This window comes from Tamandua tetradactyla, chromosome 8 (assembly GCF_023851605.1).
Source record: "Tamandua tetradactyla isolate mTamTet1 chromosome 8, mTamTet1.pri, whole genome shotgun sequence".
Taxonomy (NCBI): domain Eukaryota; kingdom Metazoa; phylum Chordata; class Mammalia; order Pilosa; family Myrmecophagidae; genus Tamandua; species Tamandua tetradactyla.
The window spans coordinates 41,612,015-41,631,924 of record NC_135334.1 but is presented as its reverse complement, the minus strand read 5'-3'; the positions used below and the strand labels follow the sequence as shown (position 1 = coordinate 41,631,924).

At 37.2% G+C, this 19,910-nt stretch overlaps 1 pseudogene across 6 annotated transcripts in view; it reads left to right on the top strand.

The window, feature by feature from the left end:
- Positions 1–19,910, top strand: part of LOC143644321 (ribose-phosphate pyrophosphokinase 2 pseudogene) — a 200,476-nt pseudogene that overhangs the window by 106,730 nt on the left and 73,836 nt on the right. The window contains exon 1 of one of the 6 annotated variants that reach the window (XR_013156611.1): positions 17,268–17,326. The exons of the other annotated variants lie outside the window; for them this stretch is intronic. The product of XR_013156611.1 is annotated as a ribose-phosphate pyrophosphokinase 2 pseudogene, transcript variant X6 (transcript). Of the gene's footprint in view, positions 1–17,267; positions 17,327–19,910 lie in introns of those variants that run through there. 6 annotated transcript variants of the gene reach the window in all.

Sequence of the window (19,910 nt, the reverse complement as noted above, 5' to 3'; positions counted from 1 at the left end):
AATGAGGAAGAATAAATAACTTGAAAATATAGCTCTGTAGTGTTTCAAAACATACAATATACTTTCAACTCAGATAATTGAACTGAAAATAGTAGTTATATTACTTTTTTAATACCTTAAAAATTGCTTTGTGGAAAGAAGGTCATTTATTGGAGGTAGGGTCCTTTGTATTACGAACACGTAAATAGATAACATAATATTTATTATATCGTTGTTCCATTCACACCTATCTCTTGCCACTGGTAAAAAAGATATGTTAGTGATGTCCATTAATCAGAATAGTGCTTATTGGAACAATGAATATTAACTGAATCCCTTTCTCTGGAATCGAGCAGAGTCATAAGCAAGGGTTGGAATAAAGGAATATTTGTTGGAATAAATGGGCATTTGCCTGATAGCCTAAAACCTACTCTATTCACATTTATTCTGGGGTGGGGGAAGTTGCAAGTAGGGCCTGCTGCCCCTGGAAACGGGCTTCATGTTATGCAGTGGTAACTAGGGACTATCATTTTCAGCATCTGCCATAGATTTCTAAATAGCGTACTGAGCCAGACCTAGCACATAGTAGGTGATTAATGTTTGTTCTTCTAAGGAAGCTGTGTAGGAGTGGAAGGGAGGAGAAGGGAAAGGGACATTTTCAGCAGAAAGCCTAAATAAAGATGCTTGGGAATTTGAGGGGTATAAAGATATTATTGAACTAATACTTTCATCATTCATTATACAAGTAAGGGGTAAGCACTTCCTGTTTATAAATGTGTGTACCATCAGATGACTTTACTAAGAACTTGCTGGATGCAGCACAGTGGAGACTAGACTCATTTTATTGCTAATTTAGATAATAGTCAGCTGAATGACCTCAGAACTGTAAGAAACAAAAAGGTTGTGAAAAGAGTTTGGACATTAGAGTCAGACAGCCAGCTTCTCCCCTTATTGGCTGTTGGAACTTGAGCAAGCCACCTTAATCTCGTGAGTTCCAGTTTCATGATCTGTAAAATGATCACAATGATATCCACAGTGCTATCTATTTTCATGAGAATACAGTGAGATACCATATATTACATACCTGACACAGTGTATAATTAACAAACATCAACTATAATTGTTGTTAATATTAACAACAAGAAGCGCTATTCCGTGCATAGCTGGTGAGTCCTGACTTTCCAGATGCTACTCTGAATTAAGCCCTCAATCTGAACCCTTATTCCCCAGAGCAGTGTTCCCCATTCCTGCTCACCTCCCTTACCCAATTGATACAATGGGCTGTTGCTCCTCTCTCCAAACATAGAGTTACTTGTATCCTGATATTTTACCCGTTTGTTTGTTTTTTGAATGGGCAGGCACCGGGAATCGAACCCGGGTCTCCGGCATGGCAGGCGAGAACTCTGCCTGCTGAGCCACCGTGGCCCGCCCTACCCTCCTTTTCTCTTCTACTGAGACCAGGTCTTAAAACCCAGCTCTGCAGGTTTTCTGTGCTGGCAGCTATTTAATCTAATACACTAATATGACTTGCACCTAATAGAGAAAAGGCTGGAGCAATAAGAGTGTAGCCATACTCCTAAGATTCTTCTTTAAGAAAGGATTAATAGTAAAGGTGGGACTGTCATACTCTACGAGGGACCTGTGAAACGAGTCTCAAAGACCCAGCCTATGTGGCCTGAAGGATCAGAGCACAACTTTGAGAATAGTTACAGGGACAGCAACAGTGAGCTTTAGGAAGTGCTTGTGAGTGGGTGTTCTTTCATCTTCCCTTGACTAAGGGCTCAGCCATTTGAGGATTTGCGCGCGCGCGCGCGCACACACACACACACACACACACACGCACACACACACACACAGCTAGAGCTTACATCAGCATCAGATTTCCGCTGAGTTCCTCAATTTATTCTTTGATTTTGATACCTGGGGATTTTCCATTTTATCTTGAGAGCTCAGCTAAAATGTATACTATGAACACACCCATGCACATATACACATATACACTCATACACATCTATGTATAAACTTTATACATATATTTGTATAGGATACAGCCTTTCTATATGTATGTATGGAGGGTATCTGCATTAGTTTATTCTGCCTTTTGCCTGGAACCTAAATTCATCCTCAAGATAGGATTAATATGAATTTGTCCTTCATTTTTTTTCCTCATTCACTGTACAAGGCTAACTATTGCAACAAGCCAAAGAAATTTTGTATTCAACTTTGAGCTTCCAGTTCTTTCCTTGTGGTAACTCACAAACAGAATCAAATTTGTGATGTAATTTGAAAGCGAGCGAGATAAAATTTATTTTTAAAAAATGAAGGAAGGAAACAAACTGAAACTCCTGGTAACTAAGATGGATTGAGATTCTCATATAAAGAGGATTTGGATTTTTTTTTTTTTTTTTGCTGTGACTGACTGTTTTATGTAAATAAGTGGGAGTCATTTTTTTTTTGTGGCAATTTGAATGGATTAAACAAAACCTGAAGGAATGAATGCATAGATTGTTACAATACCAGGAAAGTTTAATAAAGACACCCCAGGGAGTAAATCAGAGTTAACATTTTTAAATATTAAAATATAAAGTATGCAACAAAAGAGTACAAGACAAACGGGACAGGAAATGATGACCTATCCAAAAGAAGAGAATAAAAATACAAAAAACACCAAAGAAGAGAATGTGGGCAAAGCATTAAAAGATGATCTTAAAAATGCTCAAGGTGATGAAGGAAAGTACAGCGCAAGAACTACCGGATAGCAAGAAACAGTGAATGACCAATATGAGAGTCTAACTAAAGAAATAGAAATTTTAAAAAGAAACCAAACAAGATTACTGGAGTTGAAGAACACAATAACTGAAGGAAAAATGACCAGGATGGTTTCAAGAAAATGGAGCTGGCAGGTGAAAGAGTCAGCGAACTTGAAACAAAAGACTTGAAATGTGTGAGACTGAGGCACATAAAGAAAAAAGGAATATTTAAAGTGAAAATAGCCTTAGACAGCTGTGGGATATCCTCGAGTGCACCAATATGCACATTATGGGAGCCCCAGAAAGAGAAAAAGTAGCAGAAGGAGTAGTCAAATAGTAACAGAGAATTTCCCAAACTTAGCGAAAGATATGAATATGCACATCTAAGAAGCTCAGAGAATACCAAACAGGATAAATATAAAGAAAAATACACCCCATCAAATATTGATTACACTACTAACTGCCAAAGACAAGGAGAGGTTCTGAAAGCTGCAAGAGAATATCCACACATTACATATAAGGGAATTCTAATAAGATTTGGTGCTGATTTCTCATTAGGAACCATGGAGGCAAGAAGGAAGTTGGTTGAAATACTTAAAATGCTGAAAGCAAACAACAGCCAGGCAAGAATTTTACATCTGGCAAGATTATCTTTCAAAAATGAGGGTGAGAGTAAGCCATTCTTAGATAAACAAAGCTGAGGAAGTACATCACCACTAGACCTACCCTACAAGCAGTGGTAAAGGGAGTTTTTAAGACTAAAACAAAAGGACACTATATAGTGGTTCTAAGCAGCATAAATAAATAAAGACCCGTGGCAAGGGTAGCCATTTAGGTAGTTATGAATGCCAGAATTATTGTCATATTGTTTGGTGTGTAACTTCACTTCTTACATCCTAAAATTGCTAAATACAAATCCATAAAAAGAAATGATAAATCTAAATTTTAGGACAATATACAAAGATGTGATAAGAAACATTTTTAAAATGGTGGGGGGACAGAGGAATATAGAAAAACTATATGTACATGCTTTTAAAGTTAAGTTGAAATCAAACAAAATATAATTATTATATATTTAGGATGTTAAATTTTAACCCTAAGGGAATCACAAGGAAAACAGATGAAAAATATATCCAGATAGAAATGAGAAGTCACTCAACATGGTAAAAAAAGAAAAAAAAATGAAAGCAAATAAATACAAAAGTAAGCCTTAATAGAAGTGACAAAAAAAAAATGACTTATAAAGATTTAACAACAAAATGGCAGAAGAAAGACCCATAATATAAGTAGTGAATTTAAATATAAATCGTTTAAATTCTTCAGTCAAAAGGCAAAGATTGGCTGAATGCAGAAAAAAGCACAATCCAACTATAAGCTATCTGCAAGAGACTCATTTTAGGTAAAGATACAGGTAGACTGATAGGGGAAAATATATCTTCCTAGTAGTAACCAAAAGAGAGCTGGGATAACTATACTAATATTGGATATGATAGACTTTAAGTCTATAACAGTTACAAAGGAACAAAGATGGTCATTACATACTGTAAAGGGGACAATTCAATAGGAAAGTATGACAGTTATAAAAACATATGCATCTAACAGCAGAGCCTCAAAATAGATGAAGCAAATAATGACAATATTGAAGGGAAAAGTTAATGCATTAATAATGGGAGATTTTAACACACTGCTGTCAGTAATGTATAAAACCAGAAAATCAATAAGAAAGTATAGGATGTGAATGATACACTAAATCAATCAGACCTAACAGACATATACAGAACATTGCACCCAACGAAAACAGAATACACATTTTTCTTGATTGACATAGATCATTATCAAGGATAGAACATATGTTGGATCAAAAAACAAGTCTCAATAAATTGAAGAATATCTAAATCATACAGCGTATATTCTCTGAAAACAGAACAAAGGTAGAAATCAATAACAGAGAAAGGGAAAGCACACAAATATGTTGAAATTACACAACATACTCTTGAACAACCAATGGGCTAAAGAGGAAATCAGGGGCAAAATTAAGAAATATCTTGAAGCAAATGAAATGAAAATACATTATACCAAAACTTATGGGATTCAGCAAAAGCAGTACTGAGAGGAAAATTTATAGCTCTAAATGTTTGTATTTTTTTTAAAAAAAAGAACTTCAAATCAGAGACCTTACCTCAAAACTGGAAGAAATAAAAAAGAAGAGCAAACTAAACCCAAAGCAAGCAGAAGGAAGGAAATAACTACAGTTAGAGAGGAAATAAATTAAACAGGAAACAAAAAAGAAACAATAGACTCAACAAAAGCAAAGGTTGGTTCCTTGAAAAGATCAACAAAATCAACAAATCTTTAGCTGGATTGACAAAGAATAACAAATATCAGAAATGAAAAGTGGGACATTGCTACAGACCTCAGTGAAATAAAAAGAACTAAAAGTTGATATTATGAACAACTATACGTGAAGAAATTAGATAAACTTGATGAAATGGACAAATTCTTAGAAATACGCTAACAACCTACATTGACTGAAGAAGAAATTGAAGATCTCAACAAACCAATTAATGGAAAAGAGATTGAATCAGTAATCTTTATAAGAAAGAAAAGCCCAGGACTGGATACCCTCACAGGGGTATTCTAACAAACATTCCAAGCATACTTAATTCCAGTTCTGCTCACATTCTTTCAAAAAAATTGAAGAGGAGAGAACTCATTCTATGAGGCCAACATCACACTCATATAAAATCGGGTAAAGATAGCACAAGAAAAGAAAACTACAGACCAATATCTCTTGTGAACATAGTTGCAAAAATACTCAACAAAGTACTAAGAACAAATCCAAAATCATATATAAAAGGAATTAAACACCATAATCAAATAGGGTTTATTACTGTTATAGAAGGTTGGTTCAACATAATGTAAAACACCACATTAACAGAATGAAGAAAAAAAACACATGATCATCTCAATTGATGCAGAAAAAACATTTGACAAAATCCATCATGCTTTCTTGATTAAAAGACTTGGAACACTAGGAATAGAAGGAAATATCTGCAACATGATAAAGGGCCTGAATAAAAAATCCACAGCTTACACCCTACCCAATGGTGATAGACTAAAAATCTTTCCCTCTGAGATCAGAAACAAGGAAAGTATGCCCACTATCACCACTGTTGTTCAGCATTGTATTGGAAGTTCTTGCCAGAACAAATAGGCAACAAAAAGAAATAAAACATCCAAATTGGAGAGGAAGAAATAAAATTTTCCCTATTTGCAGATAATATGATCCTTTAATGTGATCAGAAAATCCTGAAAAATCCACACAAAACTACTAGAGCTAATAAACGAATTTGTTGAGCACAGTGGCAGGCTATAAGATCAACACCCAAAAATCGGTAGTGTTTCCAGACACAAGCAGTGAACAACCAGATCAGGAAATCTAGAAAAAAAATTCATTCACAATAGCAACCAAAAGAATCTAATATCTCACCATAAATCTAGCCAAGTATGTTAAAGAATTGATATCCAGAAAATTACAAAACAGTGCTAAAAGAAATCAAGAATACCTAAATAAATGGAAAGACATTCCATGTTATGGATTGCAAGGTTAAATAGCATTAAGATGTCAATGCTAGCCAAAGAAATTTATAGACTCAATGCAGACCCAATCAAAATTCCACAACCTTCTTGCAGAAATGGAAAAGCCGTTCATCAAATTTATGTGGGAGTATAAGGAGCCCGAATACCTGAAGCCATCTTGAAAAAAGAATAAAGTTGAAAGATCCATACTTCCCTATCTTAAAACTTATTTTAAAGCCACAGTAATCAAAACAGCATAGTTCTGTCACATGTACAGATATACAGACCAATGGAATAGAATAGAGAGTTCAGTAATCAACCCTCACATTTATGGCCAACTTATTTTTTGCAGCATGGCAAAGACTACTTAATTGGGAAAGAGTTGCCTCTTCAACAAGTGGTGCTAGGAAAACGACTTCCTTTGCAATGAAAAAGAACCCCTACCTCACACAGTATAGAAAAATAAACTCAAAATGGGTCAAAGACCATAATATGAGAGCTAGCACTATCAGTCTCCTAGAAGAAAAAGTAGAGACGCATCTTCAGGGTCTTGTAGGCAATGATTTCTTAGACTTGACATCCAAAGCAAAAGCAATGAAAGAATAAATGATAAATGAAAATTAAAAGCTTTTGTACATCAAAGGACTTTATCATGGAAGTAAAATGACAACCTACACAATGGGAGAAATATTTGGAAACCATATATCACATAAAGGATTAATATCAAGATTATATAAAGAAATCTTTCAACTTAACAAAAAGATAAACAACCCAATTAAAGATAGGCAAAAGACTTCAATAGACATCTCTCCAAAGAACATACACAAATGGCCAGAAAGTACATGAAAAGATGCTCCATATCATTAACCATCAGGCATATGCAAATCAAAGTCATGATGAGATACCATTTCACACCCACTAGAATGACTGTTATTAAAAAATGGAATATAACAAGTGTTTTACAGGATACAGAGAAATAGGAACACTCATTGCTGGCAGTGATGTAAAACGGTGCAGCTACTGTGGAAGACAATTTGGTAGTTCTTCAGAAACCCAAGTATAGAACTACCATTTGATCCAGCAATCCCACTACTAGGTATGTACCCAAAAGAATTGAAAAGAGGGACTCAAACAGATATTTTTACACTGACATTCAAGCAGCATTATTCACAATTCTCAACAGATGAGGGTAACCTGTGTCCATCAACCAATGAATAATAAATAAAATGTGGTATATACATGCAGTGGAATATTATTCAGCCATAAAAAGGAATGAAGTCCTGACATATGCAACAACATGGATGAATCTTGAGGACATCATGTTGAGTGAAATAAGCCAGACACAAAAGGACAATGCAAAAAATTTCAACAAAATACTAGCCGAATGAGCACAACAGCATATTAAAAGAATTATATGAGTGGTGCAACATGGCTCAGTGGCAGAATTCTCACCTGTCATGCTGGAGACCCAGGCTAGATTCCTAGAGCCTGCCCATGCAAAAAAACCAGAAAACAAAAATAAAAGAATTATATGCCGTGATCAACTGGGATTTATCCCAAGTATGGAAAGGTGGTTCCACACCAGAACATCAATTAATTTAGCACACCACATTAACAGAATGTAGGGGGAAAAACCCACAATCATCTATCTCAGTTGACATGGAAAGGGCATTTCACAGAATCCAGCACCCCTTCTTGATGAAAATACTTAGGAAACTAGCAATAGTACGAAACTTCCTCAGTATGATATGGCGCATATGTGAAAACATACTACTATCATACTCAGTTGTAAAATACTGAAAGCTTTCCTTGTAAGATCAAGACCAAGACAAGGTTGCCCACTTTGACCACTGTTATTCAACAGTTTACAGGAAGTTCTAGCCAAAGCAATTAGGCAAGAAAAAGAAATAAAAGCCATCCAAATTTAAAGGAAACAGTAAAACTTTCCTGATTTGCAAATGACATGATCTTATATGTAGAAAATCCTGAAAACTACAATGAATAAATATAGATTTCATGATTGGCATTTACATTTTTGTGAAGTAGTCTGATGGAAATTTGATTCAGATTGTGTTGAATCTGTATATTACTGTGGGTAGAAATGATACTTTAAAAATATTCAGCCTTCCAACTAATGAACATGAAATGTCCTTCCATTTATTTATATCTTCCTTAATTTCTTGGAATTAAATATTGCTGAAGCAATGTTTTGTAGTTTTTCATCTACCAGTCCTTTATATCCTTGTCTAAATTTATTCCTGGATATTTGATTCTTTTTGTTTGTTTTGTAAATAGATTTTTTTCTTGATTTCCCCTTTGGATTTTTCATTATCAGTGTGTAGAAACACTAGTTTGTGTATCCCACCACTTTGCCGAATTTGTTTCCTAGCTCTAGGTGCTTTATTGTAGATTTTTCAGGATTACCTATATATAAGATCATGTCATCTTCAAATAGGGAGGGTTTTATCCATTGATTGTTTGAGTATGTTGTTTAATTTCCACATTTTGTGAATTTTCCAGGTCTCCATCTGTAGTTGATTTCTAGTTTCATTCCATTGTGGTCAGAGAAAATACATTATATTATTTCAATATTCGTTAATTTATTGAGACTTGTTTGTGACCTAACATGTGGTCTATCCTGGAGAATTATTTGTGTGCAACATAAAAATATGTATCCTATTGCACTTGGCTGAAGTACTCTATATTGTCTGTTAGGCTTATTGGCTTAGAGTATCGTTCAAGTCTTCGGCATTTGTATTGATCTTCTGTGTGTGTCTTCTATCCATTACTGAAAATGGTGTAATGAAGTCTCTTACTGTTGATATAGAAAAATCTATTTTTCCCTTCAATTTTGCACTATTTGCTTCATATAATTTGGGCCTCTGCCATTATGTACATACATATTTATAATTGTTGTGTCTTCTTAATGAATTGACTCCTTTATCAGTATATGGTGACATTCTTTGTCCCTCATCGCAGTTTTTTACTTAAATTCTATTTTATCAGATATTAATATAGCTCATTTAAAAAATTTCTTATTGCTACATAACGTATATACAAAGAAAAGGAATAAAAAGCAATGATTTTTAAAGTATGCTTCAACAAATAGTTTCAGAACAGATTTCAGAGTTTGTTCTGGGTTACCATTCCGCTATTTCAGACTTTTACTTCTGCTGCAAAACACTGGAGGCTAGAAGAAATTTTTTGTTGTTGTTTTGTGAAAAATAACATATACAAAAAAACCAATAAGTTTCAAGGCACATCACAATGATTAGTTGTAGACAGATTTCAGTGTTTCATATGGGTTACAAATCCACGATTTTAGGTTTTTTACTTCTAGCTCTTCTAAGATACTGGAGACTAAAAGAAATTTCGATATAATAATTCAGCAATCATACTTGTTTTTTAAACCCTACCTTCTCTGTATAACTTCACCCATCACCTCTGATCTTTCTCCCACTCTTTAGGGGTATTTGGGCTATGCATATTCTAACTTTTTCACGTTGGAAGGGGCTGTCGATAATAAATGATAGGGGAATGGAACTAGTTGATATTCTGGAGAGGCTGACCACTCTGCATTTCAGGAATTACGTGGTCCAGGGACCCATCTGGAGGTTGTACGTTTCTGGAAAGTCACCCTAGTGCATAGAACCTTTGTAGAATCTTATATAATGCCCTAGGTATTCTTTAGGATTGGCAGGAATGGTTTGGGTTTGGGTTTGGCAAGTTATAATAGGTAGTAATGTCTAACTGAAGCTTGCATAAGGGTGACCTTCAGAGTAGTCTCTCAGGTCTATTTGAGCTCTCTCCGTTACTGATACCTTATTTGTTACTCTTCTTTTCCCCCTTTTTTGTCAGGATGGCATTGTTGATCCCAAGGGCCAGGCTCATTGCTGGGAGTCATCTTCTACAGCACTAAAGAGACTTTCACTCCTGGATGTCATGTCCAACTTAGGAGGGAGGGCAATGATTTCAGTTGCTGAGTTGGGTTTAGGAGAGAGAGAGAATCTGCATCTGAACAACAAAAGAGGTCCTCCCAAAGTAACTCTTAGGCACACCTATAGATAGGCTAAGCTTCTCTGCTGCATATATAAGCCTCACAAGAGCATGCCTCAAGATCAAGGGCTTGGCCTATTTATTTGGGTGTCCCTAATGTTTGACACAGTATCAGGGAGTTCTCCAGTGGTAGAGTTTAATAGTTCCATATCTTTTCTCCCATCCCTCAAGGGACTTTGCCAATAGTTTTGATTATCTGCTTAATATATTCTGGGATATATCTAGGCATTAGATTATGCTAAACAGGATTAAAGGCCCTCATTTTTATTCTTGGTATCCTAGGTTTAGGTTGTTTAAATGATCTATCCAGATAGGTTGAGTTAAATTATGTGTTACAGAAAATTTAGTTTCTGTACAAAATAAATCTTCCTTCCTTTGGTCTCAAAGAATAGATGAGGTTCTAAAATATAGGTAACATCTTCCTTACCCCTGTGTTCTGAATTACGTTAATCCTGACCTGACTGGCTTCATTCTTATCTCTAAATACCAGATTATGCATATATAAAACAGCTTCTCAAAATCCAGAAATAACGATTACCACTCCAGACTAAAAGTGACTGCTGTAAGAGCTTACAATCTAGGCCCCTGTTTCCTTATAAGTATTTTCTAAATGAGACCATGTAATATTGCTCTTTTGTTTCTGGCTTATTTTGCCTCACCAAATGTCCCACAGGGCCATTCACAGTGTTGCATTCCTTACAACTTCATTCCTTTTTTAGCAGCACAGTGTTCGATCATATGTATACACCATCGTTTGCCAAGCTACTTCTCAGTCAGTGCATCCTTCAGCCACCTCCATTCAATGAGCATCATGTATAATGTCCAAAGTCCATAGTCCGTTACCACTCTCAATTTTAGATAATTTCATTGTTCCCAAGAGAAAGATAACCAGTAAACACATCCTTACCAAATAGTAAATCTAAACCTCCCCTTGACTTTTGTCCCTTCCCTGATTATTTACCTCTGGTGTTACTGTGGTCCTGTTCATGTTTTCCTACTATACATAACCCATAGCATGCAACAGCAGTTTGCCTCCTTATACTCCAAACTTACACACTCTTTGTACGAGAGTCATACTTTTGAAGTAGTTCATGCAAGAACTTATTTATATTTGTAGTGTTAATCAGTGGTACCCATGGGTCTATACAACCCCTTTAAATCATATTCACCTTCAATACTGTAGCATTACTTTTAAACCCACTAGTGAGCCACCTTCACTTCTATGTGTTCCATTTCATTGGAGTTCAACCTCATTAGCTAACCATTCACCCATCTCTAACTTCTAGGTCCCCTATATTCTGTATTTTAAGCCTCTGATTTTACCTTTACCATGATCATAGAAGTGGAATAATACAGTATCTACACTTTTGTGTCTGGGTTATTCCACTCAGCATTATGTCCTCAAGGCTCATCTATCTAGTCATGTGCTTCAGAACATCATTTGTCTTACTGCTGCATAATATTCCATCATGTGTAAATACCACATTTTGTTAATTCTCTCATCTGTTCATGGGCACCTGGATTGTTTCCATCTTTTGGCAATTGTGAATAATTAGTGTGCAAATGTCTGTTTGTGTCACTGCTTTCAGCTCTTCTGGGTATATAACAAGTAGTGGTACTTCTGGGTCATAGAACAACTTGATATTTCATTTCCTAAGGAACTGCCAAACTGTCTTCCATAGCGGCTGTCTCATTATACATTCCCACCAGCAGTGCATAAGTCTCCCAATTTCTCCACATCCTCTCCAACATTTGTAGTTTCCTGTTTAACAGCAGGCATTCTTATAGGGGTGAGGTGATATCTCATTATAGACTTGATCTGCATTTTCCTTATAGCTACTGAAAATAAGCATCTCTTCATGTACTTTTTAGTGATCTGTATTTGCTCTTCAGAAAAATGCCTATTCATATCTTTAGCCCATTTTATAATTGGGTTTTTTGTTGTTGTTGCTGAGTTATATCATTTCTTTATGCATATAGGATATCAAACCTTTGTCCAATGTGTGATTTCCAAATGTTTTCTCCCATTGAGTTGGCTGACTCTTCACCTTTTTTGACAAAGTCTCTTGAGGCACAAAGGCATTTGAATTTGGGGAGTTCCCATTTATTTTTTTTTTTTTCTTTTGTTGCTTGTGTTTGGGTGGAAAGTTTAGGAAGCTACTTCTTACTACTAAGTCTTGAAGGTGTTTCCCTACTTTGTTTTCTAGGAGCTTTATGGTACTAATTCTTATATTTTGGTGTTTGATCCACTTTTAGTTAATTTTTGTATATGGTGTAAGGTAGTGGTCCTCTTTCATTCTTTTGGCTTTTGATATCCAGTTCTCCCATGTCTATTTATTAAAAAGAGTAGTTTGTCCCAGTTCAGAGGATTTGGGGGCCTTATTGAAGATCATCTTACCATAGACTTGGTGATCTATTTCTGCACTCTCGACTTGATTCCATTGGTCAATACTTCTACCTTTGTGACAGTACCATGCTGTTTTGACCACTGTGGCTTTATAATAAGTTTTAAAACCAGGAAGTGTTAATCCTCCCACTTTGTTCTTTTTAAGAATGCTTTTAGCTATTGGGATTCTCTTCCCCTTCCACATGAATTTGGTAAGTAGCTTTTCCAAGTCTTCAAAGTAGGTTGTTGAAATTTTGATTGGTAATGCATTGATTTTGTAGATCAATTTGGGTAGAATTGACAACTTACTATATTTAACATCCTATTTGTGAGCAGGGAATGTCTTTCCATCTGTTTAGATTTTCTTTGATTTCTTTTAGCAATGTTATGTAGTTTTCTGTGTACAAGTCCTTTATGTCCCTAGTTAAATTCATTCCTAGGTATTTGATTCTTTTAGTTGCTATTTTGAATGCATTTTTCTCCTTAATTGTCTTCTCAGTTAGGTTATTGCTTGTATATAGAAGCACTACTGGTTTTTGTATGTTAATTTTATCTCCTGCCACCTTGCTAAATTTGTTTATTAGTTCAAGTGATGTTGTGGTAGATTTCTCAGGATTTTCCAAGTATGGTATTGTGTCATCTGCAAATAATGAAAGTTTTACTTCTTGCTTCCAACTTGGATGCCTTTTTTTTTCCCTACCTGATTGCTCTAGCTAGAACTTCTAATTCTAATTCTGAATAATCGTAATTTACAGAGGGCATCCTTGTCTCATTTCCAGTCTTAGCAGGAAAGCTTTCAGTCTCTCTCTCCACTGATTGCAATACTGGCTATGGGTTTGTTTTATATGCCCTTTATCATATTGAGGAAGTTACCTTTGATTCCTACTTTTTGAAGTGTTTTTAACAGAAAAGGATGTTGAATTTTGTTGAATACTTTTTCAGCATCAATCGAGACGATCATGTGATTTTTCCCTTTCAATTTGTTAATATGCTATATTACATTAACTGATTTTCTTGTGTTGAACCATCCTTGCATTCATGGTATGAATCCCACTTGCTTGGGGTGTATAATTCTTTTAACATGTTGTTGAATTGGTTTGCTAGTATTTTGTGGAGAATTAGGGAGATTGGCCAGTAGTTTTCCTTTCTTACAGCATCTTTACCCAGTTCTGGTATTAAAATCATGTTAGTTTCATAAAATGAGTTAGGAACTGTTCCTTTTTCCTCAATTTTTTGGAAAAGTTTGAGCAGGATTGGTGTTAGTTCTTTTCAAGATGTTTGATAAAATTCCCCTGTGAAGCTGTCTGGCCCTGGGCTTTTCTTTGTAGGTAGATTTTTGATGACTGATTAAGTCTCTTTACTTATAATTGGTTTGTTGAGATCTTCTATTTCTTCTTGAGTCAGTGTAATTTGTTTGTGTGTTTCCAAAAATTTGTCCATTTCATCTGAGTTGTCTAGTTTGTTAACACATAGTTTTTCATAGTATCCTCTTATGATTTTTTTTATATCTTTAGGGTCTGTGATAATGACTCCCCTCTCATTTCTGATTTTGCTTATTTGCATCCTCTCTCTTTTTTTTCTTTGTCAGCCTTGCTAGTGGTCCATCAATTTTATTGATTTTTCTCAAAGAACCAACTTTTGATTTTATTGATTCTTTCTTTTGTTCTTTTGTTCTCCCATTCATTTAACTCTTGTTTAATCTTTGTTATTTCTCTTCTTCTATTTGCTTTGCTGTTAGTTTGCTATTCTTTTGCAAGTTCCTCCACATGAGCAGTTAAATCCTCAATTTTTGCTTTCATTTTTTATAACATAGGCATTTAGTGCAATAAATTTCCCTCTCAACACATCCTTTGCCACATCCCATAAGTTTTGATATGTTGTATTCTCATTTTTAGTCATCTCCAGATAGCTACCAATTTCTCTAGCAATTTCTTCTTTGACCCACTGGTTGTTTAAGCATGTGTTATTTAATCTCAATATATCTGTGGAAGTTCTTGTTTTTTGGTGGTTATTGAGCTCCAACTTCATTTCATTGTGATCAGAGAAAGTGCCTTGAATAATTTCAATGTTTTTAAATTTATAAAGACCTGAATTGTGCCCCAACATATGATTTGTCCTGCAGGATGTTCCATGAGCACTAGAGAAGAATGTATATCCTGGTGTTTGGGGGTATAATGATCTATATATGTCTGTTAGGTCTAATTCATTTATCAAATTGTTTGAGGTCTCTACTTCCTTGCTGATCCTCTGTCTAGTTGATCTGTTTATAGAGGAGGTTGTGTTTTGAAGTCTTCTACTATTATTGTTGAAACATCTGTCACTCCCTTCAGTTTTGCCAATGATTGTCTCAGGTACTTTGATCTCCTTGATTTGGAGTCTTCTAATTTGAAAGCTGCTGGGACGCGATACACCAGAAATGGAATGGCTTTTAAAGGAGGGAATTTATTAAGTTGTAGGTTTACAGTCCTAAATCCATGGAAATGTCCCAATTAAAGCAAGTCTATAAAAATGTCCAAATTAAGGCACCAAGAGGAGGTTACTTTCACTCAAGAAAGGCCAATAAAGTTCAGAGTTTCTCTCTCAACTGAAAAGGCACATGGCAAACATTGCAACGTCTCTTAGCTTTCTCTCCAGGCTTCTTGTTTCATAAAGCTCCACCAGGAATGTTTTCCTTCTTCGTCTCCAAAGATCTCTGGCTGTGTGGTCTCTCATGGTTCTCATGGCTTTGAGGCTATCTCCAAAATGTTTCCTCTTTTAAAGGATTCCAGTAGAGTAATCAAGACCCATCCAGAATGGAGTCACATCTCCCTCTAATCAAATGTTAATACCCACAAGTGGGTATGTCACATCTCAGTGGAAATAATCTAATCAAGTTCCCACCACTATAGCACTGAATAGGTATTAAAAGAAACAGCTGCCTCTGTAAGATAGATCAGGATTAAAGCATGGCTTGTCCAGGGCACATAATGCTTTCAAACTGGCAGAGGATAAACATTTATGATTGTTATTTCTTCTTGGTGAATTGTCTCTTTTATTAATATACAGTGTCCTTCATTGTCTCTGATGATGTTTTTACATTTAAAGTCTATTTTGTCTGTTATTAGTGTAGCTACTCCTGGTTTCTTTTGGTTACAGCTTGTGTGGAATGTCTTTTTCCATCACTTCACTGTTAATCTATTTGTATCCTTGTACTACGGTGAGTCTCTTACAAGCAGCGTATAGGTGGATCGTATTTCTTAATCCATTCTGCCAATCTTATCTTTTAATTAGTAAGTTTAGTCTTTAACTTTAACATTCAAAGTTATTACTGAAAAGGCATTTTTTAAGTACACAATCTTATCCTTTGGATATTATTTTTCAGATCTGTATATGCTTTTCCTTCTTTCTCTTTTTGTCCTTTAAGTTACCTTTACTGGTACTCTTCAATGCTGTGCCCTCATTCAGACCTTCCTCTCCTGTCTTGTTTTTCAAATGGCAGAACTCCTTTTAGTGTTTCTTATAGGGCCAGTCTTTTGTTGACAAAATCATTCAGAATTTGTTTTTCTGTGAACACAGGTATAGGCACAGGTTTGGAATGCTACACTTGTACCTGTGAATATGGGATGCGGGGTACAGGGTTGTGGAGGTGTAGTGAAGTGGCCATGGGGACGGTGTGCAGCTCAGGCAGGCCTTGGAGCGCAGAAGCAGGGTGTGGCGTGGGGGACCCAGAGGTAGGGTGCTGCAGGAGGCGGATGGGGTATGTGCAGATGCACGGGGCCTGGTGCACAGGCAGGATGTTCGTGGGTCAGTGGTGCATGGACGTTGTGAATATCTGGATATGGCATAGATGGCACAGAAGTTGGGGCACAAGGAGGGCAGGACGTGGGTGTTTCCTTGTGCAGGGGGAGGGGTTTAAGGGGCCTGGGATGCAGATATGTGAGTGTATAGTGGTGGGGCACAATTCATGGGTGTTGCAGGACATAGGTCAGGGGCCGGTGATGTCAGGTGGGTGGGGGCCCTGGAGCAGGTGTGCAGGTGTTGGGAAGTTGGGGAAGGGTTCATACATGTGCAGAGTGGGAGCTGTGTGTCATAGATATGTACATAAGCATCTGCCTGGTCAGGGAGCAGGGTGCTTGTGCCAAGGGTTGGGCAAGGATGTGCACATGTGCAAGGCAAGGGGTTGGAGTGTGGGGGTCGAGGTCAGTTCATGGATGTGTGGGTGCCCGGCGGAGAGGATGTGGCTTTGCGCATGCATGCACAGGTCTGGGGGCCCGGGCTCAGGGGTATCAGGGGTAGCGTGCTGGTGTTCAGGCGGATCGGGTATGTCCTGGATGTATAGATCAGTGCTTGCCCAGAGCTGGGGGGTGTGGCGGGTGTGCGTGCGCACGCGTGCACGTATCTGGGAGGGCCATATGCTGATGTACACATGCGCAGAGCTCAGGGCGGGTGGGGCACGTTTGTACGACTATATGGGCTAGGGGCAGGTGTGGCCCAGATATAAATGTGAGCGCCTGCAGCCCGGATACACAGGCGACCATCTGCAGGGGGCACAGAGTGGCAGGTAGGGTCGAGGTGCCCGAGCCTCTGGAGGAGCGAGGTGAGACTGCACTTGTGCGGGAGAGGTGGGTCGGGCTGGGGCAGGCATGTGTGCGTGCTGGACAGGGTTATAGAGTGAGAATGCGCAGAAGGGTCGGGGCATGGGTGTTCTGAGCACGATGAGGGGGGTTGGTGATGGGGTTTAGGTGCGTGGGGTGTGGAATGAACCACTGTGTGGGGGTGGGGCGCGTGAGGATAGTGTGTTCACGGAACGCAGCTTGGTTTACTTTCTTGTCGCCGTCTTCCTGCCGTGCACTCCTAAGGGCTCCAGGCTTCTGTTTTGAAAGGGGCCAGTTAGGCTCTCTGCATTAGCTGGACAGTCTCCAATTCTCTGCTTCTCAATTCTTCAGGTTTTGCAACCAGGGCTTTCCTATGTGGTGTAGAAGACCCTCCCAGGTCACTTACACCCTGGAATCTCTATCCTACTCACCTTCTTGTCCCTTCTCTCACTGTTAGTTGGAGCAGGGGGAAACTCCACCTACCCTATTCCGCCATCTTCTGTGTTCTGTTACCCAGGTCTCTTTTGTTTACTATCTGCACAGTTATTTTTTTCATCCTTTCACTTTCAGCTTACTTGTGTCTTTGAATTTAAGGTGAGTCTCTTGTAAATAGCATATAGTTGGGTCATCTTCTTTTAACCATTTGCCATTCCCTGCCTTTTGAGTAGAGAGTTTAATCCATATACATTAAAAATAAACTATTGATAACAGAGCTTTCTTCTGCCATTTAGCTGCATGGACTTTGTAAGTCTTATACCTTTTATTGTTCCTTAATTCTTCCATTATGGCCTACTTTTATATTCATTTTGAGTCCCTTCTCACCTCTTTCTGTATAGATTTTCCAAGTATTTTCTTGGTGGCTACCATGGAACTTAAATTTAATCTCCTAAATCTATAATAATCACGTTTGATTTGATACATATTAATTTAAGCAGCATACACATACATTGTTCTTATACCTTTCTGTTTCCCCACTTTTTCCTTGTACTTGTTTACAGGTTATATCTTTATACATTTTATGTCTCAAACCAAAACTTGGTCAGCTTTTATTTGTTTGAGAATGTCATCCGCTCTTTTATTTTTGAAGGACAGTCTTGCCAGATATAAACTTCTTACTTGGTCATTGTTTTCTTTCAATATCCTAAATATTTCATCTCAGTGCCTTCTTGTTTCCATGGTTTCGGATAAGAAGTTGGAACCAAATCTGTTTGAGACTCCCTTGTACATAACATATGGCTTTTTTTTCCCCCAGCTTTCAGAACTCTTTCCTTATCTTTGGCATTTCACAGTTTGGCTAGTACAAGTCTGGGCATGTTTTCTTTGAGTTTTTCCTGTTTGGTTTCTTTGGAATTCTTGGACGTGAATATGCATGTCTTTTGCTAAGTTTGAGAAGTTTCCTGTCATTATTTCTTTGACTATTTTCTGCCCCTTTCTCTCTTTTTTCTCCTTGGACTACCCTAATGCATTTATGCTTGGTTGTGTCCCACACTTCCCTTATGCTCTTTTCACTTTTTTAAATACTTTTTTGTTTTGCTTTTCGACTTGACTCTTTCCAAAAGTCTTGTCTTCAAGTTCACTCATTCTTTCTTCTGCCAGCTCCAGTCTGTTTTTGAAACCCTACTGGAATTTTTTCACTTAGTTACTGTGTTCTTCAACTCCAGTATTTTTACTTAGTTCCTTTAAAAAATTTCTGCCTCTTTATTGAAATTCTCATATTGCTCATTTATTGTTTCCCTGATATCCTTTAGGATTATTTCTTCTCTCTCTCTCTTTTTTTTATTTATTTATTTATTTTTTTTATTTTACTACCTTGAAATGTTAAGGATCAATATTTTAATGTTTTTGTATGGTATGTCCACATTCTGGTGTTTGTTGATGTTTTCTGGATTGTTATCCTGTTTTTTGAATGGCCTATTATTTTCTGTTTTTGTTTGCCTTGTAATCTTTTGTTACTCACTATATATTTTAATATTTTAGGGTGAAAACTCGGATTTAGTCCCTGGTCTCTCTCTCTTCCTTGGGTTTGTAGCCAGCTCCTGTTATGACAGATTTCCTTGAGTTCCGGGAGCTAAAAAACAAAACAAACCAACATAAAGAACCACCTTTCACAGTAATTTCAAATTGGCTTTGCCTTGACTAGTGCTGTTCTTCAGAATTCAGTCATGCTATCAAGAACTTCAGCCCAAGGCAAATGCAAAGTGCAGGGTCCTTTCTGCTTCTCTGAGCCTATATTATGCCCTGGGCTTTTGCTTGCTAGTGGCCTTAGGAATTCCCCTGTTTACAGAAATTCAAATGCTCCTTCTATTGCCTATGAAATAGATTTTCTCCCTCTCCCTGGTGCTCAATTGTATGACTTAAAGCAAGTAAGCTTTAAATCAGGCTGTTTCCACCTTATTGTTTCTTATATTGGTTTCGTGGTACCAAGCTCCTTCTCCCTGAAGGGAAGATTCTGGGAGGGAGCCCAGGAGGAGTTCCCCAGGTCAGTCTTTTACATTGCTTCCTGACTGATTCACCAGCACCCCTGCAGCGCCAGTGACCCATAATGGAAGTGCACACTGGCTGGAAAGTGTGCTGGGGAGGAAGTTG